The sequence below is a fragment of the Scyliorhinus torazame genome, chromosome 5, assembly GCF_047496885.1.
Source record: "Scyliorhinus torazame isolate Kashiwa2021f chromosome 5, sScyTor2.1, whole genome shotgun sequence".
Classification (NCBI taxonomy): Eukaryota; Metazoa; Chordata; class Chondrichthyes; order Carcharhiniformes; family Scyliorhinidae; genus Scyliorhinus; species Scyliorhinus torazame.
This window is the reverse complement of record NC_092711.1, coordinates 92,279,585-92,292,237: the sequence shown is the minus strand read 5'-3', so window position 1 is coordinate 92,292,237 and position 12,653 is coordinate 92,279,585. Positions and strand designations below refer to the sequence as shown.

At 47.6% G+C, this 12,653-nt stretch overlaps 1 long non-coding RNA gene across 1 annotated transcript; it reads right to left on the bottom strand.

The window, feature by feature from the left end:
- Nucleotides 1-7,660: 7,660 nt before the first annotated feature.
- LOC140421506 (uncharacterized) lies at nt 7,661-11,158 on the bottom strand. The gene is made up of 2 exons (XR_011946862.1): nt 11,085-11,158; nt 7,661-10,326 (listed from the first exon to the last, which is right to left on the bottom strand). It is a non-coding gene; the product is annotated as an uncharacterized lncRNA (long non-coding RNA).
- Nucleotides 11,159-12,653: the final 1,495 nt, after the last annotated feature.

Below are 12,653 nucleotides of genomic sequence, written 5' to 3'. Positions count from 1 at the left end.
GGTAACAACCCAGAGATAATAACTCTGTTTGTCCTAGATCTAAGTTTCCACCCTAGCTGTCTGAATTCCTGCCTTACATCCCTATCCCTTTTCCTACCTATGTCGTTGGTACCTATGTGGACCATGACTTGGGGCTGCTCCCCTTCCCCCTTAAGGATCCCGAAAACACGATCCGAGACATCACGCACCCTGGCACCTGGGAGGCAACACACCAACCATGAGTCTCTCTCGTTCCCACAGAATCTCCTATCTATCCCCCTAACTATGGAGTCGCCAATGACTAATGCTCTACTCCTCTCCCCTCTTCCCTTCTGAGCAACAGGGACAGACTCTGTGTGAGAGACCTGTACCCCATGGCTTAACCCTGGTAAGTCCCCCCCCCCCCCCCCAACAGTATCCAAAGTGGTATACTTGTTACTAAGGGGAACGGCCACAGGGGATCCCTGTATTGACTGCTTCCTCCCAGCCCCTCTCACCATCACCCATCTATCTTTATTCTTCGGAGTAACTACATCCCTGAAGCTTCTATCTATGACCACCTCTGCCTCCCGAATGATCCGAAGTTCATCCAACTCCAGTTCCCTAACGCAGTTTCTGAGGAGCTGGAGATGGGTGCACTTCCCACAGATGAAATCAGCAGGGACACTAATGGCGTCCCTCACCTCAAACAGGAGGAACATTGCACTACCTTCCCTGTCATCCCCTCTAGATAAAAAGAAAGAAAGAAAGAGCTTACCTGTTATTCACTCCCCTTCTCAGCAAGCACTCACTCAGCAACCTCTGCACCCCGCACGATAACACATGAGGGAAAATAAATAAAAACTACTTACCAGTCACCAGCCAATCCCTTACCTGCAGGCTGTGATGTCACGGTTCAACTTTCCACTTCTACCTGCCCTCGAGTCTTCCTCTTGATCCTTACAGCGGGTGGTTATTTTTGGTTAGAGGAGGGGGTACGGAGGGAAACACTGAAGAAATGTTTTGGGTTTAAGTGTCACTTGACAAGAGCTCCTCCACAAACCACCTCCAAGTTAGGGTGAGCACACGGACGTATGCAAATTTCCCCTGCAACGGCCAATCAGTAGCTCCGCTCTACTGCCCTCTGCTGCTAGGTGCAGACTCGATGGGCTGAATTGCCTCCTTCTACACTGTAGGAATTCTATGGTTCTAAGTCATTTATATTGATCTAAATAGTTGTGGCCCCAACACTGATCCCAGGGGCAGTCCATTAGTTAATGTGCCAATTTGAAAATGACCCATTTATCCCAACTCACTCTTTTCTGTTAGTTATACAAGCCTCTATCCATGCTAAAAAATCATCCCCAACACTATAAGTCCTTATCGTGTGCAATAACCTTGTATGTAGTACCTTACGGGTTCAATTCCCATACCAGCTTACCCGAACAGGCGCCGGAATGTTGCGATCAGGGGCTTTTCACAGTAACTTCATACTTGTGACAATAAAAGGTGATCATTATTATTACTGAATGCCTCTGGAAATCTAAATTGAACTTGTTTTATTGTCACGTGTACTGAGGTACAGTAAAACGTATTGTTCTGCCTTCAATCCAGACAGATCGTTCCATGCATGAAAAAACATAGGACATGCATAAATACACAATGTAAATATATAGGCACAGGCATCGGATGAGAAGATTTGTGAAGAGATCAGTTCAGTCCATAAGAGGGTCATTCAATAGTCGTAACAGCGGGGAAGAAGCTGTTTTTGAACCTGTTAGTGCTTTTTCTCAGACTTTTGTGTCTCCTGCCCGATGGACGAAAGAAAAACACAGATGGGAGGGGTCTTTGATTATGCTGTCTGCTTTCTCAATGCAGCAGGAGGTGTAGATAGAGTCAATAGATGGAAGGCGGGTTCGCGTGATGGATTGGGCGGTGTTCACAACTCTCTGTCGTTTCTTACAGTCTTGGGCAAACCACATCTACTGGTTCCCTTTATCCACCCTGCTTATTATATCCTCAAAGAACTTCAAGCTCCTCTTTTTGGAGGTGAGGATAGGGGATACAGAAGAGAGGGAGATCCCTTCAAAAGGAACTAACTTGTGTTGGAGATATTAAAAACATCTAACTGATTTGACTTTAATCCGGAATATTAATCCTATAACGGGGCTGGACCTGCTTTTCTTTAGAAACACACCCAAATGGATAAACAGCAAAGTTCTATCAAAGTAGTTACTTGTGAGCTCGCTGGTGTCTCAGCAGGGTGGATGAGTGAGCAAATCCCTTCTGACACATGGAACAGATGAATGGCTTCTCCCCAGTGTGAACTCGCTGGTGTGGCAGCAGGGTTGATGACTGAGTGAATCTCTTCCCACACGTGGAGCAGCCAAATGGTCTCTCCCCGCTGTGAATACGCTGGTGTTCCAGCAGGTCGGTTGACCCAGTGAATCCCTTCCCACACACAGAACAGGTGAACGGTCTTTCCCCAGTGTGAACTTGCTGGTGTTTCAGCAGGGCGGAAGAATTAGTGAATCCCTTCCCACAAACAGTGCAGGAGAATGGTCTCTCTCCAGTGTGAACTTGCTGGTGTGTCAGCAGGCGTGACGACCAACTGAATCCCTTCTCACACTTTTTGCAGGTAAACGGCTTCTCTCCAGTGTGAATTCGCTGGTGTACAGTGAGATCAGATAATTGCCTGAACCCAGTCCCACAGTCAGAGCACCTGAGGTCTCTCATTACTGTGAATATGTTGGTGGCGCAACAGTTTGCCAGAACTTTTATAGCAATTCCCACAGTCTGGGTATTTAAAAGGTCTCTCTTCAGAGTGAACACGCTGGTGAGCCAACAGGTTGCAAGACAGACTGAATCCCTTCCCACACGTGGAGCAGGTGAACGGTCTCTCCCCAGTGTGACTGCGCCAATGAGTTTCCAGCTCAACTGGATAATTGAATCCCTTCCCACAGTCCCCACATGTCCATGCTTTCTCCCCGTTGTGTCTGCACTTGTGGTTCAAGAGGTCAGATGATTGGCTGAAGTCTCGTCCACACGCAGAGCATGTGTTTAGTTTCTCCCAACTGCGAATGGTGCTTTCTCCTTCCATATTCAAAATCCAAAGATATTCAGGTTACGATAAATTGGGCGACTCAATCAGATCCTGATATGATACCTAGTTCGAGTTTCCCAACTGCAAATTTGTCCCTTTCTCATACTCTGTGAAATTGATTAAAACCAGAAAAAGGTGTAAGTGCAAACCTACAAAGAGACAAAGGCAGGTTGTGAAACTGAGCCAACTGAATCTGGTGATGTGTGGGACCGGCACAAGGAAAAAGTGACCATAAAAACTGCTGAATGTTGTAAAAAACAAACTGGTTCAATTATGTTGTTCAGGGTAGGGAACCTGCCAAACTTGAGTTCATACAAATTTCTGCTGCCATGCCCCCTGAACTGAATCCCACTCACTCACTCATCACCCCTGTGCTCACTGATCTACATTGGGTCCCGGTTAAGCTACATCCTTGTTTGCAAATCTTGCTCCACCCTATTTCCAGCTACACAGATGTTTAAATCTTGAACCCAAATAAAACAGAAACACTTACATTCAGGTACTAATAAACTGAGTTTCTCTCAGGTTTTGAAGTGAATCTTGGGTGAGTTATTCACCTTAAAATTCTGCTTTCCTAATGTCCTGTAAAAAGTCATCACTGTCAGTCCAGGATTAAAAATTCAGAAGAGAAAAACATTTCTCTTGATTTGAGTTTGCTGTGTGTAAATCCTCCCCTTCTAACCTCCAGTAAAAAGAGTTTCCAGAATCCATTCCTGTCAGTCTAGAAGAGAAATTCACAACATTTTCTCCTCCTCCCACTCCCCCCTGATGTCATGTGCAGCCTCCCGGATGTTGCCCCGCCTGGATTAAACATTAGATTCTTATTCTGCCATCTCCACAGGGTGTTTATGGAGCCTCCACATCCATTCCGCCACCTCAGTTACCCTTCTATAATCAGCCGTTATTTACTCATTGAGGCATTTCTCATCCATTAGCAGATTTAGATCAACGAGTCAAAACTTTTCTGGTCACTGGGACCCTGAAGCCCCGCCCACTCCATTACGTAAAACAAATAGTCCCGCGTGCGCACTGCTCCTGCTGAAACAAGATGGTCTTCAAATCTGGGCCTATTCTCAGGAAAAACCCTCCGATCTACAAACTCCGGACTTGCGGGGTCATATTTGGTCTTGGGGCCTACACCAGGTGTTTCTGAAGCCTCCGCTCCCTACCCACCCTCACCTCCCGGCTCCATTCCTCCCTCCGCCCCGCCCACTCTCTCCCATTAACAAAAACCTCTCCCGCAAGATGATGGGTCTCCCCAGGTTCCTGTTCGTTTTTCAATGCCTCCCCAGTTTCATCCCCAAGTCCTTTTTTAAGCAGATGAATAGGATTGTTATGGGATTTGTGTGGGCGAATAAAACCCTGCGAGTTAAAAGGGCATTCGTGGGGAGGGGGAGGGGGAGGACTGGCTCAGCCGAACTTCTACAGCGATTATTGGGCGGCCAATGTGGCCATGATTAGAAAGTTGATGATGGAGGAGGGGGCAGCTGGAGACGGCGTCATGCAGAGGCACCAGCCGAGGGGCACTAGTCATGGTGCCGCTGCCGTTCTCACCGGCGTGATACACCACAAGTCCGGTAGTGACGGCGGCACTGAGGATTTGGGGACAGTGAAGGAGGCACAGGCAGGAGGAGGGGGCCTCAGTGTGGAGCCTGATACGGAATAACCACAGATTTGCTCCGGGTAGGATAGATGGGGGGTTCCAAGACTGGTATAGGGCAGGCATTAGGAGAATGGGGGACATGTTTATAGGCGGGACTTTCCCCAGTGTGCAGGCGCTGGAGGAGAGGTTCGGCCTGCCCCCGGGGAATGCGTTCAGGTACCTCCAGGTTCGGGACTTTCTTAAAAAGCAGGTGGAGACATTTCCGCTGCTGCCCCCGCGTAGGATACAGGACAGGGTTGTGTCTGGCATCTGGGTAGGGGAGGGGAAGGTGTCGGACATATATCAGGAGCTGCAGGAGGCTGAGGATGCCTCAGTGGAGGAGTTGAAGGGCAAGTGGGAGGAGGAGCTGGGAATGGATCTGGATGAGGGCCTGTGGGCTGATGCCCTGGGCAGGGTAAATTCCTCCTCATTATGTGCCAGGCTCAGCTTAATTCATTTTAAGGTGGTGTATCGGGCTCACATGACGATGGCGAGAATGAGTAAGTTCTTTGGGGTGGAGGACAGGAGCGCAAGATGTGCAGGGAGTCCGGCGAACCATGCCCATATGTTTTGGGCATGCCCGGCGCTTAAAGAATTCTGGCAGGGCTTTGCGAGGGCGATATCCAGGATCTAGGACACTCGGGTGAAGGTGAGCCCAACAATAGCGATATTTGGGGTGTCAGAGGATCCGGGAGTGCAGGAGGCGAAAGAGGCTGAGGTATTAGCCTTTGCCTCCCTGGTAGCCCGGAGATGGATCTTGCTATGTGCAGGCACTAAAAACCCCCGAGTGTGGAGACCAGGGTTAGCAATATGGCGGGGTTCCTCAGCCTGGAGCGAATAAAGTTCGCCTTGAGAGGGTCTTTGATGGGGTTCTCTCGGCGGTGGCAACCTTTCCTTGACTTTCTAGGGGAGCAGTGTCAGCAGCAGCTGCATCCGGGGGGGGGGGGGGGGGGGGAGGCAGGGGGACTCAGGTGGGGGGGAATTGTGGATATAATGTGAATTTTGCTTTGTATAAAGACAACACCCACCTTGTTTGTTTAATAATTCTCGTTTATTTTTGTTATGTAAAAACGTTGGTTGGAAAAAGCTTCAATAAAAACATTTATAAAAAAACCTCTCCCGTACTCACCCGCCTCTGGGCAAGGTGACACTGCGCATGTTCCGCGGAGTTCAGCACTGCGCCTGCGCACTGACCTCCCGCAGTGTGAATAGGGCACATTCACACCCGCAGGGAATGCTGGGTAACAGCAACGCCATTGAAGCATCCAAACAGAAGGAAACCAATTTTGTTACGCAATTCAAAGAAATTAATAAATACAACACATACATTCTTGTGAATATCTACGCTGTTGTATGCCATTACTAAAAAACCTTTATTTTCCTGTCAGTACATGATTAGTTTTTTGACATTTTTCCAACTTTTCCCTGACTCCTCTCAGGGTGCTAAGTCTGTGCGTCAATCCCACAGTCACTGGTTCCTCTCCTTCTCTATTTACTGATGCTGAACTGCAATTCAATGAGGGAAAATGTGAGATTGTTCATTTTGGAAGAATGAATGAGAAGGCGGGTTCTTGTTTAAATGGTGAGACTGCAGAAAGCTGTAGCCCAAAGGGACTTGGGGTTCTTGCTCATGAAGCTCAGAAAGCTAGCAGACAGGAGCAGAAGCTAATAGGGAAGGCAAATGTGATGCTGGTGCTTATGTCAAGAGAGATTTGGTCCCCTCATTTAAGGAAAGATATAATATAATTGGAGGCAGTACAGAGGAGATTCACTGCAATGATCCCGGACATGGAGGAATTTCCATGAGGAAAGATTAAACAAGTTGGGTCTGTACTCCTAGGAGTGCATAAGTACGAGAGGTGATATGATTGAAACATATAAGATTTTTAGAGGGTTAGACAGGGTAAATATTGGATGGATGTTTCCACTGATGGTAGAATGTAGGACCAGAGGACATAGTTGCAGAATAAGAGGATTTGAGGAAGAATTTTGTCTCCCAAAGAATTATGTGAGAGAACAGAGAACATACAGTGCAGAAGGAGGCCATTCAGCCCATTGAGTCTGCACTGACCCACTTAAGCCCTCACTTCCACCCATCCCCGTAACCCAATAACTCCTAACCTTTTTTGGTCACAAAGGGCAATTTATCATGGCCAATCCACCTAACCTGCACGTCTTTGGACTGTGGGAGGAAAACAGAGCACCCGGAGGAAACCCACGCAGGCACGGGAGAACGTGCAGACTCCGCACAGACAGTGACCCAGCAGGGAATCGAACCTGGGACCATGGCGCTGTGAAGCCACAGTGCTAAACACTTGTGCTACCGTGCTGCCAGGAAGCTTTGGAGGCCGCGTCCTTGAACATTTTCAGGGCTGAGATCAATAGGTTTTTAATAATTTATGGAAATCAGGGTTATGGAGAGAAGGCAGGAAAGTGGACTTAGTGTTGGATCAGACATTTTTTTAGTAAATGGAGGAGCATGCTTGAAAGGCTGAATGGCTTACTGCTGTTCCCATTGAATATTAATTATTCTATGGAACGATACAGCACAGATGAAAACTATTTGGCCCATTGTACCAGTGCTGGCTGTTTGGAAGATTCCTCCAATTAATTCCACAGTCATAATAATGATAATCTTTATTATTGTCACAAATAGGCTTACATTAACACTGCAATGAAGTTACTGTGAAAAGCACCTAGTCGCCGCACTCCGGCGCCTGTTCGGGTATACAGAGGGAGAATTCAGAATGTCCAATTCACCTAACAAGCACGTCTTTCGGGACTTGTGGGAGGAAACTGGAGCACCTGGAGCAAACCCACAAAGGTACGGAGAGATCATGCAGACTCCGCACAGTGACCCAAGCCAGGAATTAAACCCGAATCCCTGGCGCTGTGAAGCCACAGTGCTAACTCTGTGCTAATGAGCCGCCCATTGATTAACTATGATTAACACAAACTGATTTGACTTGAATTTTATTCAGAATTAAATTTCTTACAATAGGGTTGGAGTTTAAGAACATCATCATCATAATAATAATAATCTTTGTTCTTGTCACAAGTAGGCTTATATTAACACTGCAATGAAGTTACTGTGAAAATCTCCTAGTCGCCACATTCCGGTGCCTGTTCAGCTACACTGAGCGAGAATTCAGAATGTCCAATTCGTGTAACAAGCACGTCCTTCAGGACTTGTGGGAGAAACAGACCCCAATGCCTATGGTTCAGTCCAGGCTGTGATGCCCAAAACAATCCAATCAGTGAAGTTACTTGTGAACTTGCTGGTGCATCAGTAGGTTGGAATCTGAGTGAATCCCCTCCCATACTGGGAGCAGGTGAATGGCCTCTCCCCTGTGTGAAGACGCTGCTGTACAGTGAGGTGAGACGATTGTCTGAACCCTGTTCTTTGAGTGGTAAGCTGCCGATTGGGCGGCACGGTAGCACAGTGGTCAGCACTGTTGCTTCACAGCTCCAGGGTCCCAGGTTCGATTTTCGGCTTGGGTCACTGTCTGTACGGAGTCGGCACATTCTCCCTGTATTTGCGTGTGTTTCCTCCGGGTGCTCTGGTTTCCTCCCATAGTCCAAAGATGTGCAGGTTAGGTGGATTGGCCATTTTGAATTGCCCTTACTGTCTAAAAGGTTTAGGTGGGGTTACTGGTTTACGGGATTAGGGTGGAGGTATAGGCTTAAGTCGGGTGCCGACTCGATGGGCCAAATGGCTTACTTCTGAACTGTAAATTCTGTGATACAGTGAGAGCATCTGAATGGTCTCTCTCTTCAGTGTGAATATGTTAATGGGACATCAGTTCCCCAGAATCTTAAAAACACTCTTCACAGTCTGGGCATTTAAATGGTCTCCCCCAGTGTGAACTCAGTGGTGTCTCAGCAGATTGGAGGAATGAGCAAATCCCATCCTACATAGGGAGAAGATGAACAGCCTCTCCCCCATGTGAACATGTTGGTGTGTTTACAAGTGGTATGAGTGTGTGAATCCCTTTCCATACTCAGAGCACGTGAAAAGCATCTCCCAGCATGAGTGCACTGATGAACTACCGGCTGGAATGGCTAATCAAATGCCTTCCCACAGTCCCCACATTCCCATGGGTTCTCCCTAGTGTGACTGCATTTATGTTTCGAAAGGCCAGATGACCGACTGAAGCTTCGTCCACACACACAACACGTGTACGGTTTCTCCCCACTGTGAACGGTGCTTTTTCCTTCCAAGTTCAAAATCCGATGATATTCAGTTTACGATAGATTTGGTGAGTGTTAGATGCTGATGCGATGTTTAGTTTGTGTTTCCTAACTGCAAATCCTCTCTTTCCAAGACCAACTACATTAACACCTATAACTGAGCTGGAGTTATTTTTCAATTCAGCAGAAACAGACTCAAATGAACATGGTTCAATCCTGAATATGATTAACAGCATAATCCAATTACAACAGTTACTTGTGAATTTATTGGTGTTTCAGCAGGTTGGAGGACTGACTGAATCCTTCCCACACATGGAGTAGGTGAATGGCCTCTCCCCAGTGTGAATGTATCGATGTGCAAGTAGGTGGGATGATTGTGTGAAACAATCAAGTAGGTGGGATGATTGAGCAGCACGGTAGCATTGTGGATAGCACAATTGCTTCACAGCTCCAGGGTCCCAGGTTCAATTCCGGCTTGGGTCACTGTCTATGCGGAGTCTGCACATCCTCCCCGTGTGTGCGTGGGTTTCCTCTGGGTGCTCCGGTTTTCTCCCACAGTCCAAAGATGTGCAGGTTAGGTGGATTGGCCATGATAAATTGCCCTTAGTGTCCAAAATTGCCCTTAGTGTTGGGTGGGGTTACTGGGTTATGGGGATAGGGTGGAGGTGTTGACCTTGAGTCGGGTGCTCTTTCCAAGAGCCGGTGCACACTCGCTGGGCCGAATGGCCTCCTTCTGCACTGTAAATTCTATGAAACCCTTCCCACACTGGGAGCAGGTGAATGGCCTCTCCCCAGTGTGAACTCGCTGGTGTCTCAGCAGATTGGCTGAGTGAGTGAATCCCTTCCCACACTGGGAGCAGATGAATGGCCTCTCCCCAGTGTGAACTCTTCTCGTGTGTCCGCAGGGTATATGAGTGAGCAAATCTCTTCCCACACTGGGAGCAGGAGAACGGCTTCTCCCCAGTGTGAACCCACTGATGTAATGCTAGGTTAGTTCACCAATTGAATCCCAACCCACACACAGAGCACGTGTATGGCCTCACCTGAGTGTGAATTTGCTGGTGTCTCAGCAGAGTGAATATGTGAGCAAATCCTTTCCCACACTGGGAGCAGTGAATAACCTCTCCCCAGTGTGACTGCGTTGATGAGTTTCCAACTGGCATGGGTAATTGAATCCCTTCTCACAGTCCCCACATTTCCATGGCATCTCCGTCACGACTGCAATTATGTTCCGAAAATCCAGATGATTGGCTGAAATCTTGTCCACACACAGGACACATGGTACAATTTCCCCCCACTGTGATCGGTGCTTTTTCCATTCATGTTCAAAATCCAATGATGTTCAGGTTACAATAAATTGGCTGGCTCCATCAGATTCTGATATCATGTTCGATGTCAGTTCCCCAATTGCAAAGCCTCCTCTTGTAATACCCTGTGAAATGGATTTAAAACAGAAAAAAGGGAGTGAGAGAGAACCCACAAAAACACAAAGGCAGGTTGTGAAATTGATCTGAATCAATCTGGTAATTTGTGGGAAACAGGAAAATGTAACCATGAGAACTGCTGGATTGGCATAGAAACCCAACTGGTTCACCTCTATTGGAGTAGAGAGAAAGTGAAAGGGACTGTGGGAGGAAATCAGAGCACTCTGAGGAAACCCACGCAGACATGGGGAGAACGTGCAAACTCCACGCAGTCACCCAAGGTCGGATTTGAACCCGGGTTCTAGCACTGTGAGCAGTAGTGACATCCACTGTGCCACCCCGTTTTTTTCTTCTCTGCCACTGCGCTGCATCGGTAAGACATTGGGATTCAAAGGCTAATGCAGTTTGATGGACAAGTTGTCTCCAGTCTGATCAATGGGTAACAAGCTCCTCCTAGTGGGGAGCAGAGGGGAGTTGGTATTGGTTATCTACAATGTTGTACGATTTTTCTTCTGCTTTGGTTTATTTTTATGAAAATGCTCCACCCAGTCACTGGACATTTGCCCGCTACAAAGATGGCGATCACGCATGCGCCCTGATGCACATGACATCTATTAAAGATGGAGGCCGATAACCTGGGCCTGCAGCCCCGCTCGCTGCAAACTGGGTGGTCCAGTAAGCTCTTTTCGGAGATTTGTGGCTTACACAACAGATTCACGCAGCGTTTCCGTAGATTCACGCGATTCCTCGCTCCCTCCGTACTTACCAATTTCGGAGCTGAATAAGCCGCTCCCCGACGCCATTACCCAAACTGCGCATGCTTCAATCACAGTGGGCCCCGCCCCTCATTCACTCCGATTGGTTGGAGGACCAGCCGCTCCCGGTCGGTGCTCCAGACCCGCCCCCTCTTCCTATTGGACGGGAGCTGCCGTCAATCACACATTGTGAGGGTGACAGATCCGCAGGGAATTGGGTCTCCAAATAAAACCTGCTGATGGCCACAAGGTGAGAATAAAAACCTGCTGGTCCCAAATCGGCTGGTCTTGGGCTTTTTCCTGGGAACAGTCACAGGCTAATGACTGCCATCTTGATTCAGGAAGTACAGTAAGAAGTCTTACAACACCAGGTTAAAGCCCAACAGGTTTGTTTCGAATCACTAACTTTCGGAGCACTGCACCTTCCTCAGGTGAACGAAGAGGTAGGTTCCAGAAACATATATATAGACAAAGTATTCAAAGTATCGTCCTGCATCTTTGACTTTGTCTCTATATATGTTTCTGGAACCTACCTCTTCGTTCACCTGAGGAAGGAGCAGTGCTCCAAAAGCTAGTGATTCGAAACAAACCTGTTATACTTTAACCTGGTGTTGTGAGACTTCTTACTGTGCTCACCCCAGTCCAACACCGGCATCTCCACATCATGGTGACTCCCTGAGGAGTAGCAGAGCTCATGTACGGCCATCATGGTGAGGGAACAGGAAGTGGGTGGGGCTTCAGTGACTAGGGGAGAAAATGATTGAGTTGTTAACTTCACTCTGTACAGAGGTTAGAATTGATCCAAACCAGAGTAGAGGATGGGAGAAAACTGGGAGTGGAGGAAAGGAATGGTGGAGATGGGTCAATGAGTTAATAATCTTTATTAGTGCCACAAGTAGGCTTACATTAACACTGCAATGAAGTTACTGTGAAAAGCTCCTCGTCACCACACTCACCCGGTGCCTTTCCGGGTACACAGAGGGAGAATTCAGAATGTCAATTAACCTAACAAGCACGTATTTTGGGACTTGTGGGAGGAAACCGGAGCGCCCGGAGGAAACCTATGCAGACACAGGGAGAACATGCAGACTCCACACAGACGGTGACCCAAGTGGGAATCAAACACGGGACCCTGGCACGGTGAAGCAACAGTGTTACCCACTGTGCTACCGTGCCGCCTTTATGGCTAACAGTTATTCGATTCATTAGGATCAGAATGTTACAGACGTTGAATGTGGAAGGAGTAATGTTAAGTCTATTCTGCCCATGGGAAAAGATTTCAAATATTATTGTGACTGGAAAAGTGCCGATACACACACACCCAAGTAAGAGTGTTCCAGTGAACTGACTGTGAAAAGAGCTTCACCCAGTTACACAGCCTGTAGAAAGATCATACTTTCGTCAGTGGGAGATATTTGGCAAAGTATAATTTGGGGGAAAAGTGAAGTTAATTTAAATAGAGAGACTGCAGAATACCACAGTAGAGAAGGATCTATGTTTCTTATACATGAAGCACAAGTGTATTTATTACCTTACACTCCTCCAGATTGATCTCCATTTGCTTCGTTGCTGCCCAGCTG